We start from the raw sequence: 23,501 nt of genomic DNA, 5'->3' as shown, positions 1-23,501 counted from the left end.
AAATAAACATATTGAAACAAAGTGGGACGGGCTGCATGGACATAACAACTGGTTACTGGTAGCAATCGCAAGAGTTCTGTGTTCCTGTTTCCATCTGCTTCCTTGACTATAGGAAAGCCTTTGACTGTGTTGTCTGGTAAAAGTTGTGGCAGGTGCTTGCAGAGTTCAATGTCCCACCCCATTTGATAGCACTGATCAAAAGTCTATACAATAATCACTTCGCAGTTGTAAAGACAAGTGCTGGCAAGTCTGATTCCTTCAGAGTATCAAAAGGTGTGAGATCAAACTTGCTGAAAGAGATTAGAAGGCTCTTTCATCATTCTGAAGCCATATAAAATAATAGGTATTTCTTATGTCAAGGCAGTACTTTCTGTAGATACATCCAACAGTAAGGAAAACAGATTATATAACACAGACATGATGAAAAGATACATGACCAAACATCAGGGTCGCAGGGAATTTGATGACCTGCATAAATTATGCGGACTGGTGCCTGCAAGGCTCCAGTTGTCTGTTATATTTTTCCCTATTTGGATTTCTGTGTAACAGTCTCTTCCTCTTATCCTATGCTATATCGGTTAAACAACATTTTTCTTTGACTGTTCTATCAGAACTTATCACTAAAATAAATATATAAACAAATAAATACATAACAACGTGTATCAGGCACCTCTATACTTGGTGTGAATGCATTTTGCGTTTATGGACTCTTAAGAGGCATTTATGAAGTTATCTAGATGTGGAATGATTAAACCAATGGCATAAAAATATCGTCTATATTAATGATACATTAAATGAGTGTGTGTGTGATTTTGCAATCATAGTATATTATACTTACATAACAAGATGCTAAGTAATGTTACAGTAACAATGTAGTTGTTCCCTCTTTAAGTATGATTAACTTAATATGAGTACATAGGATGAATACTAACCCACAAGGATTTTGTACATTATTGCAGTAAGATATTGATTAAAGTTTATGTAACACTACACATGTAAGTAGTGGGCATGAGGTCTTAAAAAACAAACAAATAACGACAGGATGCCCCACACCAAAATGGGAGTTGTGAAATTTATAGGGTTGTATAAGGAGTATTCTTCTATGAAAGGAGGTGTATTTGACAGTTCCTACAGATGCAGGAGATCATTGATTTTGATGCTTATTATAAAATTGCAAAGTAGATGAACCCACCTGGGTATTGTTTACACAGATTTAATACATGAATAATGAGGATGCAAGTGTCTGAGCTTTGTAGGATATTCACAATGCTGAGAAGAATATGAGAATAATTATAGTTTGCAAGACGATGAAAGGTGGATAGTTGTTCTAAAGTATTACTTAAACGCTGTAATGCATCCTGGAGAAGTCTGGTAAAACAGCTTAAAATAATAGATATTTAAGTCTCCTATGACACCTATGTAGGTGTAGTTCACAAATACACCTTTGTAAGTTTTGTAGTAGAGGAATTTATACCCTTTTTGGTATGCTAAGCCACATGGTTGCATCTATATAAATTTGCAGAAGAGGTTAGTTGATTGGTGGAAGGAATTTAACCTGATTTTCCTACTTTGTTTTACTAAAGAGAGGTAGAACCCAAATTAGAGGCATGGTTAATAAAGTCTGAGTTACTTTGGAAGTTTAATTTATTAACCATCAGAAATTAAAGTAACACTGAAATGGTAATGGGACAGGATAATTACTTCATGTCCAACAAGCATGATGATGAGATGAATACTCATCTTATGCAACTGAAAAACTAAAAAAAACGAAACTCCATCTAAACAGGCCGCCGTTTCATCCTCAGTCCACAGGAGCCACTTTTGCGGATATGGAGGGATATGTGGTCAGCACACCACTCTCCCATCCGTATGTCAGTTTATGAGACCGGAGCCGCTACTTCCCAATCAAGTAGCTCCTCAGTTGCCTCAGAAGGGCTAAGAGCACCCCACTTGCCAACAGCACTCAGCAGATCAGATGGTCACCGATACAAGTGCTAGTCCAGCCCAACAGTGCTTAACTTTGGTGACTGACGGGAACCGGAGTTACCATTGTGGCAAGACCGTTGGCCTTGTGCAACTGAAGAACTGATAATAAAAACTACAGGTGGACTGGTTAGCCAGTCCTCTATGTGGCTTGTCTATGCGTATAAAGAAATAGTAGATAATCTCTACAATTTATGACTACATCTTATTTTGAGAACTCAAATGCATATCAAATGAGAAATAACCATGCAGAGATGTTTATGTAACAACCAGGTAGAGAGGTTTATGTAACATGACAAAAATAATTCTTGGTCAGTTAAATGGCAATTTTCAGTCATTAATGGCGCTTTGTGGGTAATCCATATGCAAGGAATAAGAAATTAAATGACTATCTAATGATTTAAAATTTTAAACCTGAAAAATTGAAATAATACTTAGTGCAAATGGCATATGTTAACCTAAAGTTTGGAAGATGATAATGTTACAAGGACTCCCCTCCCCCCGCCCAACCTAGGTCCAGTCCGTCACAAAATTGAAACAACAGTGAAAATCCAATGAATCATTACACAGACATGTGCACAGGGTCTCTAGTATGTCTATTGATCTCATCATGTTACAGTTGTCAGTTCTGAATGCACTGTGAGCATGTAAACATGCCTAGAACAGTAAGAGTACCCTGCCAAGAGTACATGCTGTCACTCAATTTTGTCATGATGAGGAGTGCAATGCAGCCAAAATTCAACAAAGAATGAGTAATGTGTACAGTGAAACTTTTATGAGCGACAGTAACGTATAGCAATGGTTCAAAAACTTTGAAGCTGGACATACAGACATCTATGCTGTAGGCAGTCAGGGAAGGAAGTGAGTATCAACAGTTGATCAAGTTCAGCGACTGGCTCAAGCAACTCGAGAAAATCATTGACTCACAGTTTCTGTGCTGAGTGATATGTTTTCCAAAATTTCAATGTCAGCTCTCTCTACTCGTGAGTGAGAGACTTCAGTGCTGCAAAAGGGTCTCTAGGATGCTTTTTGACCATCAAAAAACACAGCCTTAATGTTTCTCCAGTGCTATCATGATCAAAGGGAAGATTTTTGAACAAAATTGTCACAGAGGGAGAGACTTGGGTTCATTTCATAAATGAAGGTACAAAAGAGTAATCCAAATAGTGAATGCCATCTCATTCACTGAGTACACCAAAGGAGTACAAGTGAACTTTTTCCATCAGAAAGTGTATGGTTATTGTGTTCTGGGATCCAAAAAATTGAGTTTTGTTGGTGGCATAACCATCACTGCAGTCTCATACAAGGCGAATCTTCAACGTCTATGAAAGGCATCTAAGAACAAGGAAAGAGGAATATTGTCATCAGGCATTGTCCTTCTTCATGAAAATACTCAGTTGCACACTGTAGGTGCAACAAAGAAGCCCCTGCAGCATTTTCAATAGGAAGTGTTTGATCAACCACCATACAGCCCAGATTTGGCTACATGCACCAAGCGTGTGTTTGACTAGCAGTCACTCCCAGCCAGGTGGATGGCCAGCCCTCATTACATATGTCCGATGTCGTAGGCCGGGCAGACTAGTAAGACATGATAGGTGGCAGACTTTGGCACAACTAACATCAGACTTTGATAGTGAGCAGAGTACATGTATGTCTCAACAAACAGGGCACCAAACACTCCTAATGATGGGCCTCTGCAGCCGACAACTGAGCCTCCACAGTCAACGACCCTTGCTTGTGCCAATGTTAACACTACGACATTGACATCTACGACTGAAATGGGCACGTGACCATTAGCACTGGATACTGGCACAGTAGCAAAGCAATGTATGGTCTAATGATTCCCAATATCTTCTTCATCATGCTGATGAGAAGGCATGAATATGTCAACTTCCAGGGGAACAGCTCCTTAACACTTGTACAACAGGGTGGAGACAAGCTGGCGGCAGCTCCACTGTGCTCTGAGGAACTTTTACATGAGTATCCATGAGTCCCGTGGAGCTCATGCAAGGTGGACCACATTCACCCCTCGACGTGAATCATATTTCCTGATGGCAGTGCATTTTTCAATAAGATAATGTAGTATGTCACAAGACCATGCATGTGATGGAGTCGTTCAAGGAACACAATGGTGAATTCCAATTAATGTGCAGGCCCCCAAACTTGCCAGACCTGAACCCGATTGAACACATCAAGGATGTGATTGAACATGGTGTCAAAGCTCATTGCCTCCCTCCCTGGAATGTACAGGAATTAAATGACTTGTGTGTGCAGTTATGGCGCCGGCTCCCTCCAGTGACCTGCCAAGGCTTCATTGGTTCCATGCCACAATGTGTCACCACTGTTATCCATGACAAAAGTGGACATACCGGCTATTAGGTGGCTGTATATTCACCACTAACTGATCAGTTGGTGGCAGAGTTAGAGGAGCAATGTCACTGCTTAAGAATTTGTGTGGAACTCAAGAAATCCTTTACAGAGACACACCAAATGAGCAGGAAGTCCTCGGTGATGAGTTCTTAACCTGTACTTGGTGTTACTAATGGTTCACATGGTTTAAGAATGGCTGGGCTTAAGTTATAGATGACCCTCATTTGGGACGTCTACCGACAACGTCAATGAAATTGTGCACGACAATTGAAGACTGACTGTGAGAGAGATTGCAGAAGAATATAACATTTCAGTTGGACCATACCAGGAAATTCTGACACAGCATCTTGGCACGCGCTGTGTTGCCGCCATGTTCGTCCCATGGCTCAAGAGTCAAGACCAGAAGACCTTCACCCCACTACCTGTGTAGAGCTTTTGGATCAAGCAAATGAGCACAAAATGTTCCTTAAGAGAACCATAACTGGTGATGAGATATGGGTCTATGGTTATGATATTGAGACCAAGGTTCAATCTTCACAATGGGCTGGAAAAGGTTCTCCAAGACCAAAAAAAGCTTGTCAGGTCAGGTAAAATTTCAAAGCCATACTGACAGTTTTCTTTGACTTTGAATCGCGAATTCATGCCAAAGGGCATCAATGGTACTATTAGGACATGTTGCGACACCTGCAGGGAAACATGAGAAGGAAACAGCCTGAAATGTGGTGAGGCAATTCATGGCTCTTGCATCACGATAAAGCACCCACACATTCATTCCTGTTGGTGTGTGGCTACAGCTCAAAACACCAAGTCACTGTGCTGCCTCATTCCTCCATACTCTCCAGACACGACCCCTGAAGATTTCTTTTTTATTTCCAAAGTTGAAAACCCTGTTGAAAGGATGAAGATTTGCAATGACAGTCAAGATAAGAGAAAATTCACAGACAGCACTTCACATGATCCAGCAAGAGGCATACCAAGACTGCTTCTGGAAGTGGAAACGGTGTATCAATTATGTAGAAGAGTATTTCAAATAAGACCATGCACAATAAGTAAAAAATAAGTGCAGAAAAAATTTGCGGGCATCATTCCGGAATTTTTTGAACAGACCTCATATTAGTGTACTGACTCTCTGCACTACAATGATATACTCCACCTGTACCTGACAACAGACTTAAGTGACAAGTTCTCAGTTAAATGGGTAGCAGTGAAGACTGGCAAGCTGAGTCTCTGAGTATACAGAGATGGCAAGTTTGGAGATGATGTCATAGAACCTGCTGCCAAGTTTAAAGCAAGTATACAGGGCTCATTTTTGATACCCAGTAGCTGTGATCAGGATCCATAAGCTCTTTGTGACGTGTAGCGCATGATACCAACTTTGTAATTTCTGCTGTGTGACTTTAATCATAAATGTATACTGGTAGATTAATTCTCTCTACCGCTACATTTGTAAATAATTTTAAATAAGTGTTGTCAGCCTCACTATGACCCATCAGACAGGGTTAAACTTCTCACAACTCCGAAGTCAATAATCAAAAACTCTGCAGCTATGTAACTATTTTCAGGTAAAATTCCAATACCTGACCACTAGAATGGAATGTGATCGCTACTAACAGTTCAGTGCACCACTTCCAGTCGTTTACTAGCAACTCTTGGCCTAAATCACAGCATCAAAACAAGAATACAGTTTAAAATCAATATGGAGAAAGTCACGAAAACAACACTTTCAAATTTGCATGGAAAGAAATGAAATTTATTGGTACCAACGAATCCTAGCCAAGTCTGTCACCCTCATTCAATACCACTTCACTATCTAATGGCTCCACACTCGATTCTGAGGCCTGTTTGTACTGGACAATTCCATGCTCACCAATACGTAAGACTCACCGAGAAAAACAGTAAAGAGTCTAAACTGATTTTATAGCCTGCACATGGGAATGCACTCCTAATTCTTTGTAGGCTTGATCATGAAAGACCACAAACTTCAGATATCCAAACTGATAAACAGTTTAAAATACAGACTATGCTGCAGAGAACCCAAGGCTTGCACCTCAACCGCACGAGGGCTACTGGATGATTCATCAATTTCATCAAGTTCCAAACTGCTCCACAAAATTATTTTACATATACGCCTTTTAGCCAATCAGGATTGGGAGCAGAATGTAAGCATTCTGATTGGACATTTCCTGCTCTGGCTTACCTTGCTTCTGTAAAGAGCTACCTTTTGTCAACACTCTCAGAACTTTTTCTGCAACAGGTGTTAGAAACACTGGCCACTGTGTGAAAATTACTTGCCCTTAAAAGACTAGTCAGCTCTGAGCACCACCCATTAAGAGAATCGGGGTGAACAAAAATTCCCTTTCTCTGCAAGTGGAAACTAGCTGATACTAATACAATAACAAAGAGTTGCCAGGAAATGAAATGTTACAATGTGCCAACAGATTGTTTGGTTGGTTCTGGGAATGGAACCAAACAGTGAGATCATCAGTCCCATAGGATCAGGAAAGGACGGGGAAGGAAGGTGGGTGTGCCCTTTCAAAGGTACCATTCCAGCATTTACCTAAGCGATTTAGGGAAATCACGGAAAACCTAAATCAGGATGGCTGGACACAGATTTGAACCGTCATCCTCCTGAATGTGAGTCCAGTGTCCTAACCACTGCTCCACCTCGCGCAATCAATAGATTGTTTTCTTTGAGATATTTCATAATGCTGGAACACACTATATGTTCAAAAATCCTGCTACAAATCAGTGTTCACTGCCATGCATCTATGTTTCAGCATATTACTTCTATTTCTTTCCTTGTACATTGTTATGAGAAGTGCAACATTCTAGACTTTTTTGGTGACCTTTCATCGATCAAGAGTTTGTGTATGATTGCTAAAAACTGAGCTATTTCTTTAGCATACTCTGAAAGAAACCTAATTAATTTCTAGCTTGGATAGGCAAATTTGCTTTCATTAAATGACCTAAGTTGTTTTGCTGTAGTGAGGGTATCTACTTCCAAATTACTTGTATTAACAACTACTCCTGATTCAAATTGTAGAATACTTACTCCATTTTCTTAAGTGGAAGAATTTCAGAAAGTAACACCTCTTTAGTGGTGCTGTCATTACTACCTTAACCATCGGTCTCATGCAGTGAAGGAATTGCTTGTGACTTGCAGTTGCTATATTTTACATACAACCAAAGCCTCTTTCGATTTTCTACCAGATTTTGAGACAGTTTCAGTGTGTAAACTATTAAAAGTATCTCACACTGAAGTTCACATTGTCTGTAATTCTTTGTCAATGTTTGGATTCTTGTGTTATTTTAAATCTGGCATGTCTTTTCTTATTAATTGTGCAAATACTATAGGGGAAATGTTCCATCTCTTATTAATTTGGTTGTTATAAAACTCTCATTCACCATCAGCACTACTACTTTGAATATGACCAACGTTTGGTTCTTCACTCTGATAGTTAATGTTCATGAAAAACTAAGATGTTTCCAATAGCATAGGTAGAGTACTCAGGAAATAACACATTCAAGTAATCCTCTGTCCTTCAGATAATACAAGGGTTGAATGAAAAGTAATGCCTCCACCTTTGTTAATTGGGTTTGGATAGAAATCTTTTAATAAATCAAACACAGAAATACTCCTTAGAACGTGATCTTTAATTACCAATATTCACTTTTCCGTATAATCACCAGCCAATTGGATACATTTCTGCCAACGATGAACAAGTTTTCTGAAGTCGTCACAGAAGAAGTCGACACTCTGTTTCCCCAACCACAGTCTCACATTTCTCTCAAGGTTTTCATAGGAGCATAATGATGTCCCCACAGATCGTATTTCATTATTGGGAACAGTTGGAAGTCAGACGGTGCTAAATCTGGACTGTATGGAGGATGCCATATGGTGGGGAGATTCAGTCTCTGAAGTTCTGCTATGGTGGCACATGAAGTGTGTGGTTTGGCATTGTCATGCTGCAGGAAAACATTTCCGTTTTCCTTTCAGACCCTTGTTACCGCCATTTCAGAGTTTGCAGCATTGTGATGTAACACTCTGAATTTATTGTTGTTCCATGATCAAGGAAATCAACATGGATAAGACCATCTGCTTCCCAGAACACTGTGGCCATGATTTTTCCAGATGATGACTGTCTTTAATTTCTTTTTCTGGCAAAGTCTTTGTGTTGATGTTCCATAGATTGATGTTTCGTCTCCGGGTCATAATGGTGTATGCACATTTCGTCTCCTGTCACAGTTGAATGAAGAAAGGCATCACCTTCATTCTCATAACGTGAGAGGAGTTCCTGGCAAATTTAAAGTCTGTGTGCTTTCATTCCAGGAGTAAGCATCTGGGGTATCCAACGTGCACAGATCTTCCGATAGCCAAGCAAAGCAATAATGTGACCCACATGTTCTTGTGAAATGCCGACTGTGCTTGCAATTTCTCTCTGAGTGACACAATGATCATCCTGAATCAATCTGTCAACATTTTGCTTGCGAAACTCAGTGGTTGTTGTCACAGGACGTCGATCTCTTTGTTTGTCATGCAGGTCAGATGTTCCTGCCTCAACTTACTCACCCAATTATGCACAGAACTCACATCAACACAATCACCATAAACTGCTTTCACTCTCTGATGAATCTCCTTTGGTGTGACACCTTCTGCTGTCAAGAATTCAATGACTGCACATTGCTTAAATTGCACTGACCGACCGTCTGTGCAGGGTTCCATACTTTGCACTGTTACAACACAACTGTTCAATGCTAAGGTACCCTACCAACTGGAGTGTAGAGAAGAGGCTACAGAACAAGTCAGTATCTGTCGCATACCAATGCTGCCAACCTTTGAAGAGTTATGAAGAAGGAGGCATTACTTTTCAGTCACCCCTCATATTTCAGCCCTTCTAGGCACAATCATACGCTCTGGTGTAAGTTACGGACATCCAGCAGTGTTCACAAATTTTTACTGAATAGAACAATGGTTATTTTATTCTTGTCTACATGTGCGAGACAATAAAGTATTAATACAGAGTTTTTGATACATGGTGCATACATAAAGGATAATTTTTGATGAAAATTTGGGAAAATACTTTCAATTATAATTCACCTTCATTAATCACCAAAAATTATTTTGTAATGAGTATAATACTCCAATATTATGGCTTCATATTACTGTATGTATTATCCAATATCACATAATCTCTACTGCAACAAAGATATTACAGAATACTGCAAGTGTATGAGAACCAGGATAGAATGACCAATGTGGGCCACTACGCAACAGATTACCAAAAGTGAATACGCAATACAGAACAATGAAGAAGTTATAGACTGCATGACTGATCAAAATATCCAACAAGTAACCTGAAGAGACAAAACCAGAAATGTAACAGAGCCAAGATCAAGAGCCAGTAGTGTATTATGAAAATTAGACAATAGTGAAATGAATACACAACTGCCTCCCGTTCCAAGCAGCAGTACAGCCATAGCAAGTACTGATTGCCCAGCATGGAGGCTCATGGTGCCACTACATATGACACTAGTGCTTGAAAGCTATTGCTGCTCCATAATTCCAGTGGGCTTTCAAATGTTAATGATGGAGATATTACATCTTCCCACCCCCACCCCCTCTCCAAAGATGGGTGCATATGGCCACAGGTGCATGGGATGCTATTTGGTTTTGGGCTGGTGGTATATTTGGTTTCCTGGCACATAAGCCTGCTGGCTGGTGTGTGGAATGGGTAATAGGTATCATGGTTGGTTGCTGTGATGTGGGCACTGTTGGGCACGACCGTAGATTGTAACAAATCTCTTTTAAGAGTGCTTCAGATAATTTACAAAGTCTTTTACAAATTTCAAAAAACTGTAGCAGAATATTATGTAATGTGTAATTCTCTTTTGATTATTAAGCTGACAATGGGGCGATGAAAATCTGCTTGCTGTAAATATAAAATGCCCAAGGTTTCTCACATATAAGAATTGCTTCATGCACCCCACTAAATAGTGAACAGGAATTTTTAACCATTGTAACACTTCAATTTAATAAATCACAGGTTCCGTATTACAAAAATCCATAAACAAATACCTAACCCAAACAGACTGACTCACAAAAATTTGCTAAATTGGATAGGGACTGGACTAAAAACAACTAAATATTGGACACACAGTTAAAAGATATCCAGCTTTTGTGGCTATGTTTCTAGTATTTAACTTCTTAATGACTGATGATCTTGAATGAGGTGTGTATCTGTTCACTGCATTAGTCTCCACCCGTAGGGATGTCTGGGTTTTTCTAACGCAAGTCAGGAGCTCCACACCAAGTTAATCAAATCAAAATTGTGTGTCCAAAAGAGTTAAATGCTTGATACACTTACTTATTGTACCACAAATCGCCAGAGGTTTTGTGTCTGGAAGATGACATAACTCAGGAAAAGTGTGAGTGCTAATGTTGTAGTGGCAGTCGTCTATAACCACGCTATCTGCTTCTCTGCATATGTTTAAGGTTTAACAAGGATTAAATAAATTTTTGAAACATGAGATTACTAAACAGTTGTTACCAAATTACATAAAACTACTTTCTGATTACATAATTATTGTCAGTGCTTGAATGAAATCTGAATAAACTATTGTAGTGCATCCTATATGTTTTTATGATAGTTACATGTTATCATGTTACCTTCCAAAGCATTTTGAGTACCAGTTTTACATAAATAACAAAGTTGTGATATCCAGTAACATTCCTTTTTAAGTATAATAATATTTGTAAAACCATGTGACGTTGACATTTCACAAAACAAAGTATTAACAGCAGTTATATAATATTATTATACTCACGACAGTGGATCGTCTACTTCACTAATCTTAAGTACCAAGTTGTATACTAGACGAGTCTCAGTCTGGTAACTGCAGGATGTTGCATGGAGAACATCTCCATCTTCATGTCTGTGCCTTCTGGTATTCCTGCTGGTTGTCTTGGGCACAGGCCATATAAGTGTGCTGCGGTACTGCCAATGGGGATATTTGGTTCTGGATGTACCACTGGTGGTGGTGCTATTGTGGTTGGTAGGCATGGACGTAGATGGTTTGATTGGTGACACTCCAACCTCCCTGATGTGTCTACCAAGGTGATGGGCTGTGTGTGGGTGTCTATCACTGTTACTGGTGTCTATGTGCTTTTGCACCTTAAGAGCATGCCCACACTGCTAATCCTTGTTGGTAGTGATTTGAGTGTTGTGGCCATGGTTTTTGAGGCTACTGGTTCAGGAGATGGAGGAGCATTCATGGTTGTCTCCCATGGAGAAGTTCCACTCAGCTGCTGTTCTAGATGGGTGGCAACTAGACTGTTGCTGCTTGCAATAGGGCCATGAGATACTCTTTAGCTTCCTGTGCAATTTCGAAAGAATGTACAGTTGTCAAAGCATTTTCCAATGATGGGTTATCTCATCTGAGTGCTGTCCTACATACTTCTGCATTGGGAGTCCACTGGACTACTACATTTTGAAGTATTAGCATATGGATTCTTGCATGCTAAGTTCATGCAAGTGAAATAGAATTGATGAGTTAACCCTTGTAAATCTGTGACCCAGGAGTGATATGACCAACCAGACTGTCTCTGGTACTGATAAAATCAGAGCAGTGATATGACCACATGGAATATTTGCAAATAATAATTCAACAATAATGAACAAATTCCCTTGAATTTGAGGGTGAATGGATTTGAGAATCAAGTGAACTTCTTGAGCAAAAATAACATCTATGGAGAAGCCCAAGACAAGAAGAGCGACTACTGGGTAATCGCTGGTGACTTGAAAGACATGAAGTGTTGTTTCTGGCAGAGTAAACATGTCTCCTAATCCTCTTAGGCATCATTAAAGGGCAGGAGCAATGGTGAGCAGTTCTCTTTGTGAGTAGTAACCAAAGCCTATATTGAGTTGGTACCCTGTATCTGAATTCGTTGCACTGTTCTCCCAAACCATTCAGTTGCGCAGTAGTATTTGTGTGATGATTTGATTTAGAGTTGTGACTGTTATTGTTATTAAATTTTATGTGGTTTGTCACTGCTTTCATGCCTTCTTGAATCAGATCAATGGCGTCAAGTATAAACATGAATTCCTAAAGATTTGATTTAGGTACAATTATTAGTTTCTGTAAGCAGTTTTGTCTTTAATGATCCCAGTACATTGTGATGAGACATGGGTTTACTGCAGTTCTTTGTTTTATTAATGTATTTTTTCAGGTATCTCCTCAAGCTACCCTGTCAGGCTTGAAATGGTTCCCGGTTGAAAATCTCCTTGCAGAGTCATACTGGTATTCTCGTAGGCCAGAACTTCGCTAGGAAAGATTTCTCAAACTCATCGTATGTGTGACAATACTCAGCTGCACTGTTGATGTGAGCATAGCTTACCCCTGAATGTAGTCACTTACAAACTGAGCATCACACTACAACCATGGAGAAACTCTGCAAAACGTTCACATGAATGTAACTGGATGAATATTTCTTTTGTCAGGCAAAAGCAACTGGAACAGCCGATGTCTGATCAAATTTTCCGTCAGCAGCAAAGAAGTAAAGAGCAGCACAGCCTCCATTTCACTGGGTGAATCCTGTCACAATCGAGCCATCGGCCAACAATGCACTCACTGCAGTTCGCTCGACACTTGTTCGGGAGTGAGAATATTTTGCAAACACCGTGTGACTGATTTGCTATCGTGCATTATGTCCTTTTCCTCCAGTAGCACCGAAGTAAGGAGTGATGCAGCCTCCATACTATATGGTGAATCATGCCACAATTGAGCCACTGGCTCACAATGCACTCACTGTGGTCTGCTTGACATTGTTTCAGAAGTGTGAATATCTTACAAATCCTGTGCAACTGATTTGTTATCATGCAGTATGTCCTTCACCTAAGATATTTCTTATTTCACAGTTTCAATTTGTTTACTGACAGCACTATGCCACAGTAATAAACCTCGATCTAATTTCTGTATTACATATCACAATTTGATTTCTACCTGAATAGTATAACTTGCAATTTCATCTCTATTATGTCAGTGTACTTTGTGTCCTTCTCGGACAGCCAAGAAGTTAATTCATCTACAATTTTTTTTTGTCATTGTAATTCAAACTGTTCATGTATTACTTTTTCAGGCTACACAGCAATATTGATTACTCCATCTGAAAGCTGTCCTTTTTCAGCATTCAAGTCCAAGGATAGGTAGTTACAATATTTTTTTAAAAATTTTACGGGCTTCAGTGCAAGACACAGGTTTGGCCACCTTCAGCTACTGGATTTTTACTCTTTCAGAAATACTGAATAGTCTCTTCTCTAGACTGCCCAAGTCCCACAACAGTCTAAACAGTCTTATTTCGTTTCTAAATCCTACCTAAGTATGTTCAAGTAGGAATGATAAGCTGAACAGTATTACAACCAAGCTTCTTCATTTTTCGTTTTGAGCATCTGACAAACTACTTCCTCAGATCTCCATTGAGAATACAAATGAACAACTCTGTGCTACAGTAACATTTCCAGGCATATTTATGAGCTTATCCACTAGTCAATATCTCAACTATATGTTGAGATATTGTAGTGATTTCTATTTGTGAAATCATGGAATGTTACCCTAGTAATGAAGTGATGCTTTTCATGATTGAGAATTATTGGTTACTGATACTCTTTCTCCACAGCAGAAGTGGTTCAGTTTTTACAAATATATAACATTCTGTCTAATGAAAATTTATGTGCATGATAAATGACTCATGCTTTGCAATCATTTACATGATTTTCATAATACTGTTGATATTTCTACCTGGACTTTCCAGTGTATCATTCAGATGATTTGATAAGACACATAATTAGTAGCTGCCACAATGTGATAATTTCTGATTTGTTTTTGTAAACTTATCACACTGACCCACAGTTCAAAAGAGGGCACTTGTTACATCATTATAACTGACTAGTCGTAAAGGGAATATTGGTGGTAATTTATTTTGAAATATCACTATCACATTCTTAATCCAGAACACTTATTGTGAGTCATTATTACTTCCATATTCCTTCCTTTTACATCTCTAAAATTCATAGAACATATTTGAAAGGTTTCTATTCCACCTTAATTTAGTTAAATTTCACATGGACACTAACATAGAAAGAGACTTTGATAAAAAATATTACTGTATTTCTATTATCTTCTTTCAGCAACAGAATCTTTGAGAATAGAGACATATTCATCAGTTCTTCTTTAAAAATGCTTGTTAGTCCTATACTCTTATTTATGGTTTCACGAAAATCGAATGCATGCGCATTTGCATTGCTACAGTACTTTGCAACAGAAAATTATCTGAAGACAATAAACTCCAGACAAATCTTCCACAAGATCCATTACAATGTTTGCAATATCATTCAAGAGGATAAGATATTGTACAGGAGCCCTTCACAATTTGTTTCATAGCACAGTCTCAATATTTAACATAGAAGCAAACTGTCATGAGCTTTTCACATGGCTTCTTAAAAACTGTATCACTTCAGGTGACTGCAAAAATTCCTGAAAAAAAAAAGTCTTGTTCAGGTAATCCATTTAGCATTTATACAAAATATAGCATACTAGCTACTTCCTAAATGGCGGATTCCCAATGAATGTTAATACTTTCAAGCTAATATTTTTACAGTTCTTGCAAGTCAACATGCCTACACCCAGATTCACTCCTCTCCCCTATCCTTTTTTTAAATTTTTATGTCAATTTATTAGAAGAGAGAACAACCTTGACAGATAGGAAACACAAAGATATGGCGTACTTAGAATTTGTGACACTCATGCAACAGGTGATACTCACGCAAAACTTGGAAACAATATTACTCGTGAAAAACATAAAAAGTAATGAAATCTTTCTCTCCTCTCAGGTAACACATAGTTTTCTCTTGTCCGGTGATTCAAGTGACCTGCCCCTCCTTTCTAAAGTTCCTCAACTTATTTCTCTACCATCTGTAAGGTAGGAACTAAATATGCTAAGGTAGGAATTAATAGTTTCAAATGTTGGCTAGTTTTTCTGTACTTTTGTATATGTCAATCATGTGCACTTCAAATTTTGCTTCCTGAGGTACCAGTAATTACTAGTCACTCATTTTGTCTGTTTGTAATTCCATCTAATCAGCTTATTTAGAATGAAAGTGAAAAGAATGAATATTAAAAATACCCATGAGTAAAAGAGGTGTCTACTTATTAGCCACTATGTCAGGAGAAACTGGAGAAAAAATAATACCCATTTCTGTTTGTTTCAAACAAGTGAGTTAGCCATAAGTAACAGTATACAGGATCCCCTTCACTCTAAAAATGGTTATATTTGAAAAAGGCTTTTACATTTACAATAGGGTAAAATCAATATGAATTTTTTATCATTGTGCCAGAAGCATGGAGAATAGTTCTTACTATGATTTTATACAAATTGATGTAGCACATTACCAATGCTCTAGTTCACCTCAAAATGATGCTGTTGCTTAGAACAAGTCAGTCTATAAAATTCACAGGATTTGCTTCAGACCAAAATACAAAGGTCCTTGCTCTACGGGAAGGAACTCTGTCATGACACAAATTCTCAAATTTAATCACAGTGTGGAAAGCATGCTGCTACCTAAGATATTCTCAAAGGTCCCCCCAGTGGCCAAAACTAATGAATAATTACTGCAGATCATCATATTACTTCCTCTGAATTTTGCTGTTGTAGTGACACATTCCTGTAAATAGCATCTATCATGACCAAACACAACATCCTTATAACTACATACAAGTTTCTTCAGTTACTGAATTTGGCATTAGCAACTTCTATACACCAGCACAAGCATGAGAAAGTTAGGTCACATATCACCATTCTGTCACTAAACTCCATCCCTTGCAATAGCTCACACTGATGACTGATGTGTATGGTGAGAGCTAGGCACATGTGTGCTCTGTGGAAATTGTATAAAAGAATACCTTTACAAATGCAATTCTAAAGAAAATGATGTATGAACAATCGAATCATTACAGCAGTCAATATAATTATCAGTGTTGCTCATTATTTCTATTTTTACTTTTTTAAATTAATTAATTTGTTTTGGTGAGAGCCATCACCAGTATCTGTTGGACAAACAGAAAAAATGAGAAGTAATACTTCTAAAAATATTATAAAACACATTTATAAAATAAAATGAAAAAATACCACACATAATTATTTCATGTCATTTACAGACATGTGTACAATTGGGGTGAACAGTTGCCTTGTATGTAGCAAATGAAGGAAAGGACGGGCATGGAAGATGCTAGGTGAATGATGGGGCGAGAGAAAGGGAAGATCCAGGGATTACGGAGGAACAGGAATGAAGGAGTAGTTCAGATGTTTCACTCTGTGTTAAGAACGATACTATTTTGTAGATGGTTAAAAGTGTGATTTGAGTATTACGAGTAAAGGTGGATATGATATGGTCCACTAAATTCAATGAGTTCTTCCTAACAGCAGATGAAAACATAAGGCCAAAAAACTGGTCCACCAGGAGAAAGTGTGACTATTACTGGAAGATCGCACATACTAAATACTTCAAAGAGATCCCTCATTGGCACTTAGCAGGAAGATAGGGGACTCACAGCAGAACTCTGATCTCTCTGATGAACTTGTGAAGAATTTAAGACAAAGAGCATTTAGGTCACCCAGGTTGTATGGTCTCCCTAAAATTAACAAATATGGCGTACCACTGAGATCAACTGTTAGTACTATCAGCTCTCCTACATACAGACTGGAAAAATATTTAACTAAACTATTGGCACCTATAGTCAGCCACTGTAGATATTAGCAACTCACAAATGTTTGTAGATATCAGAAAGTGGATGAGAATAGGCCCTAGTGAAGTCAAGCTCAGCCTTGGTACCATCTTCCTTTTTAAGAAGAGACCAATAGGAGACACGTTAAAACTGTTAGCTGCTTATTTATGCCATGTCATTTTAAATTTTTTCTAATAGATCTTGATGACTAAATATTTTTTGTAAGTGGAAAACAATTATGACATGACTGATGGAATAGCTATGGGTTCACCACTGTCATCAGCCATAGCTAATTTTTTGTCATGGAAGATTTTGAAGAATGGGCACTGGATAGTGCCTTCCTCCATCTACCCTGCTTCTTCTGACGTGGTGATGAAACATTTTTAATTTGGTTGTATGGCTGTGAGGTGCTGCAGAAGTTTACAGATCATACGAATGGTATACATGCAAATATAAAATTTACAGCAGAGATGGAGGACAGAAAATGGCCTTTCTTGGATGTTTTGGATGAAAAAAAAAAAGCAAATGAATGACTTGGAAATTCTGGATATGAAAACCTGATACATATGGACTTACACCTCAATAGGCATAGTTTTACTGTCCACCTCAGAAGCAACCTATTGTGAACACCATAACACGCAGAGCCAGGACTACTTCAGATTAATCATCCGATGATTGTTTTAAGAAAGAATGGGTATTCTGTCCTCAATATTAGGTCAATCTAGTCAAGGAAACCAAGGCGTGATGCTGTTCAACCAACCCAAGAGTACCGACACACAGTGCATCTTCCATTTTGCAGTGCAACAACTAGTAGTGTAGGTGCAGCCTTAAATAGGTAAAGAATCAGACCAGTCTTTTGGCCAGGAAAAGAAAAGAAATGTTGTCGTGAACTATTAAAGATAATCTCAGCCTGAGAATATCATGGATTTACAATATCCCTTGTGAGTGTGGTAACAGTTACATAGGGCAATTTATATGAACTATGGCCAATCACTGTGGTGAACATCAATGTCTCCATAATATAGGAATTTTGAAAAATCAACAGTGACTGAGCACAGCGTGTTAAATCAGGACAAAGTCATGTTTGATTGCATGAGAATTCTGGCTCACCGATTGAAGTATTGGGACTACATCATCAGGGAAGCAATGGGGTAGACTATTTGATAAATTTAATAGACACACCAGCTGTGCACTTACCAGGGCACAGAAGCATCCAGTCGATAAAGAAAGAGAACAGAGGAAGACCATCTGATGTAAGCAGTGACACTGCAAACAATGCCAGATATTGAGCACAAAAGTAATACTTTGACACAGGGTGCATCACCTGAGAATGCACCACCTCTGTGAGATGGTCTAGCCAATCAGATGCTTTCTGGGCATAAAAGTGATAGCCTTCCCAGTTTCTGACAGTGACAACTAGACCCCAGCAATGACAATGAAGTCAGTCATCAAAAGCTTAGGATTTTATCCAAATTTGATGGGGAGTATTAACCAAGAACTTTTTATCCCAAGACTTTATCACCAAAGACTTTGTAGTCACGCTCTTCTTCATCTCATATTATCCTGATATCTTCCAAGAGTGCTTAATCCAGCAAGATACATGAAAGCTGACAAGATGATTGGCAGAATATGTGAGAGTGCAGGTTGTGAGCTGTGCCTAGACAGCTCAGTTGATAAGAGCATCATCCTCAAAAAGCAAGCTTTCAGGTTGAGTCACAGTCCAGCACACAATTTTAATGTCAAAAGTTTCAAGAGTTCTTATAGACCATAAAATGCAGAAATATATCAGAAGAACCAGTGAAAACAGTAGGTCTGGCACCCAGTATACAATAGTATTTTCCATCTGTACACCCCTTGTACTGCTCTGCTTCAATGTCTTCTTTTTGTAATACCCATTTCCTGGAGAAAAACAATGCCAACTGAAAAGCATGAATTCTGCAAGTTACCTCCATCTACAGTTTTACGAGCTCTACTGCAGTTGTTTTCCATTTTTTTAAAATTTAACAATAAAAATTACTCCTTGTTACTACAACTAATGTCAGAAACTGTAAAAATTAATTTAATTTACAGAAGACTATTTGACTGCAGAAAATCATACTACAGTTCTTCCTTTCAATGATCACATGAACGTTGCAATGACGAAGTTGAGATACATAATGTATGATACAAAATTAAGTGAAATTGCTTAAAAGAGGATAATCCCTAATGGGATATATTGTTATTCTATATAGATTGTGGGGTGACAGAACTTTTAGTAACTTTATTACCATATGGCATGTAAACAAACATACCTTAAATTACAGGCATTACTCATGATTATTCACTAATGTCATCATTACTGGTATCCTTGGAGAAGTCCACATCAGAAACAGATTCATTTCTTCTTTCCCTATCATTGTTGGTGTCATTCCAGAGCACATCACCTACATTGCCATCCAGAGTATCTGAAGTACAGCATTTTACGATCATTGGTGACTTTATGCTTTTCCAGGGAGCCGAAACCCAATGCGCAATAATGCGGAGTGCAGCATGCTTAATTTTTCCTGTTGGAATCAGTTCATGGTTTGGCAGACAAAACCATCTCTTGAACTGTATCTGAACGTAACCTTTGAAAGTTTTATTTATACTAACATCCAAACATTGCGATATGGAAGTCATTCCTTCAGGAATAACAACAGGGTCACTGGATAAACTGTGGATCTTCTTTTTTAGACTGTCAGTGAGATGACCATGAAATGCATTGAAACAAAGTAATGATGGTAGTTTGGAAAGCCCACCAGGATGTAATTCCTATATGTTTCAAAGCAAGTCAAGCATTAAAGTTTCAGTAAGCCATCTCATCTCTTGATTGCAAAAAATGAAATCATCAGGGAACAGCTTTCCTTTTTTATGGGTCTTGGAGCTTGTTTTCCACTCTAAGATTAAGAATGGGGGGAAGTTTGCACCCATCTGCCACGATCAGCAGCATTACAGTTATACACTGTTTTTCACACTCTGATGTTCTGATGATAACTTCTGTTGTCCCCTTCTCATCAATCGTGTAATTACGTGGCATATCAAACCATTTGGCATCTCATCAGTGTTGCCCATTTGGCACATCAAAAAATTCTTCTCTTTCCAAAGTGTGATGATATATTGCTGAAATTCTTGAAGTTTTTCTCAAAATCCTATGGAAGCTTTTGGCATACAGCATTGTAGAGTTAAGTCTACCTATTCCATAAAGTGATCAATCTATCCATGGCTAACCTTAAGCTCTTGGCTCAGATATTAAGCACTGCAGCCACCTCTTTTGCTTTGTTTCTCTGGGGCCACTAGTCACAGGGTGCTCATACTTCCTCCTTTCACAGATGAATTCCAAAACTTTTACGTCAAAGTCAGAATGTCTTCCTTTTCAAGGGTCAGTGAACTTCTTTCTAGTAGTTGCAAATAATGCCAATTTCTGTTTTTCCATAAGCGAACATTACTCTCAGTTACACTCAGCTCGCTCCTCCCTCCTGTTATGATATTCTTCAGCATAAAGAAATACTTTACAGTTGTTCTTCTCTGCCTGCTTTCCATTTCATGACTACCTAATGCAAACACAATATGCAGTCATAAGTCAACAATAAGGTGAAAAAGTTGAGAATTACAACACTGCACTGTGGCATAAGGAACAATACCGAAATTACAATGATGTTGCCAATGAATGAGGGATTCAAGTTTGTACGAGAATGAAATGCGCCATTTGAATACGGCATATCATAAAAAAGCGTGCATTAGATTTGCATAAATAAGGGAATCTAGTAAATTTTACTGTAGGTAAGTAGAGGAGCAGGAAAGCATTCCAAGTGATTGGAAAAAGATGCATGTCATTCCTATGTGAAGGAGGGTCACTGTACAATTTTACAAATTCACAGAACTATACAGTTACACCACAAACATCAACCTGTTGTAGAATTATAGAAAATGTTTTATGCCTGTGTGTGCATTATGATTTTGTAGAGAACAAAAATTTCATAATAAAAAATTCCTACATTGGAATCAACATGAATTCCGCAAAAAATGGTCTTGTGAAACTCAGCTCACTCAGTCTGCCAATAACATCCAGAAAGGCATTTGATACGGTTCCGCACTGTCACCTAACAAACAAAATATGAGCTTAAGCATGTAATTGTATGCTTGGAGTTACTTTTACTTCTATGTGTGTGAAAGTAACATCACATGCACACAAAGTGAGTGAGTTGTGAAAGAAACTTTAGGCGTATCTCGAGTGAGTTAGTTAGTTAGTTTGTGTGTGTGTGTGTGTGTGTGTGTGTAATCTAAGGATAATGTCACAAGCACAGTGAGAGTGTTTGGAAATGAAACTGTTATACAAAGGCAAGTTACAATGTCACAGAACTATAGTGAAACAAAGGAAGCCCTACAGGGGATTGATACTCTGTTCTGAGACTGTAAGTCGAGTCTTACTATAAACTAATGTAACATATTGTGCTTAAATAAGTGGAAAGCCCGATTACTGTCTGATGTGATTGACAAATGATCAATGAAAACAATATCAAAATGTCCAGGAGTAGGCGTCTAGTATGGCCTAAAACAGAAGGATCGTGTAAAACTGATTGTTGGCATATTTTGTCAACAATTCATTTAGTAAGCAAGAGAGAATCAAAGAGAAGATGTCATAAGAGAGGTGTTCTGCATCGAGACAACTAAAATTCTGAGCGAGCATGTCTTATGAAGAAGAAAGGAACAAATTAATTCCTCACAGACACTGCTTTTGAAATGATGATTATGGTACCATCAGACAAATTTGAGCTCATACGGGGTATGCCAACTATATGTCTTCCAGTAGATTAGTATTTATATTTTGTTGCTTGGTAAGCAGGCGCCCTTCTTCAGTCTCAGGAATAGAAGTTTCTATGAAACTAAATACTGTTCTTATACTACACTGTTTCGAAGTTTTGAAAATGTGATGTGTTACGCTCTAGCTGTAAATGATTTGTAATTTGCTTCTGCTATGGCTGATTTTACAGGAATCAAGGGATTATACTTCTAATACTATCATGTTTTACTTGATATTTCTTACTTCTTACAGTAGAAGTGTTAGCAAATAAAAATAAATTATAATCAGAGTACATATTTCAACAAAACTAATTAGTACCAATACAAACATAATTTATATAGTAGTAGTTACTAATATTCTAAAAACTCTTGTGACCACTAAATTACTGATCATATGCAGTTCAATTGTGTAGAAAATTTTGATTACTAATATGTTTGTATAACTAATATAAATTAGCAAACCTCTGGTCTCTATTGCAGTAAACACATCATGCGAAGGCAATCTTTTGTGAAATAATTCCAATGAATAAACTATTCGCATAAAATAATTATGTACTCGAGCACAGCTCACCACTCACCACTCACCAAAGACGTGGTAAGAGGGAGTCGTGTAGGAAAGAGCAAAACTTGCTAAGCTTTTGAACAAAAGTTCATCAGTGCCAATAAACAAACAAGCACACAAACTGACACAGCACTAGCAGATCAATATGTTAACCATACTCTAAGTTTTGTCTGCTCAGCACTTAGAAATCATTTGACCTGTGAATGAGTTTGCTAGCATAGTCCATTGCATACTGTCAGGTGGCATAATCATCTCGAGTAATGCAGCTCAGGTTACAAAACTGTATAAGTGTTTTGCAGAAGTGACATGTATAGGTTCTTCATTCGAAGTATTAGATAACAGCTGACTCTCTGCTAATATTACATTAAAATATTTATCTAAAATAAATTCTAACAGTTATCAGTGTGAGTAAATTAGCTAATTGTTAGCATACTTCAGAGAGGTAGCCTATAGTGGATACCTTTGACAATTAATATTTAATTTGACTCATTCCACATCCCTCACTCTTTGTAGGATTTATGGAACACACCGTGAGAAGTTGAAATTTCAACAACACTGTCTGCTTTGTAAATTTTTTCCCAATGTAATTTTTAGCTCATACAATCTGAACAAGTCATGAGGTATGTTTATATGGTGCAATAACAAAACTACTTAATTAGTATGTTTCATTGTAAATATCTGACCATCAAGGTCTCAAACCATTTATTATCCTCTTTGCATGTAAATCAAACAATAATCAGAGTGTGGCAAACATAGAGATTGTAATGATTTATGCATATATGATCAGGTTGCTGGGATTTTTGTCACTGTTATTTTATCTGCATTTTATTTATCATCCACTTTTAAGCATTTCAGTGTAATCAATTTCATGATTTTATACACATAAACATACAAATGCAATGAAAAGGATATGGAAAGTAACACATATTAATAGCCCACTTCTATTACTGATCAAAATACAATTTATCCACCACACAAAGTCCAATAGAGC

General features: G+C 37.9%; 1 long non-coding RNA gene across 1 annotated transcript in view; it reads right to left on the bottom strand.

The window, feature by feature from the left end:
• Positions 1-14,302: 14,302 nt before the first annotated feature.
• The window catches only part of LOC126188315 (uncharacterized), a 48,011-nt gene continuing 38,812 nt past the window's right edge, over positions 14,303-23,501 (bottom strand). The window contains exon 2 of the long non-coding RNA XR_007537852.1: positions 14,303-14,883. This is a non-coding gene — a long non-coding RNA (uncharacterized LOC126188315). The remainder of the gene's footprint in view (positions 14,884-23,501) is intronic.

Source organism: Schistocerca cancellata, chromosome 5 (genome assembly GCF_023864275.1).
Source record: "Schistocerca cancellata isolate TAMUIC-IGC-003103 chromosome 5, iqSchCanc2.1, whole genome shotgun sequence".
In the NCBI taxonomy this organism is placed as follows: Eukaryota; Metazoa; Arthropoda; class Insecta; order Orthoptera; family Acrididae; genus Schistocerca; species Schistocerca cancellata.
Note: the sequence above shows the minus strand (reverse complement) of the source record. Positions and strands in the feature narration are given on the sequence as shown.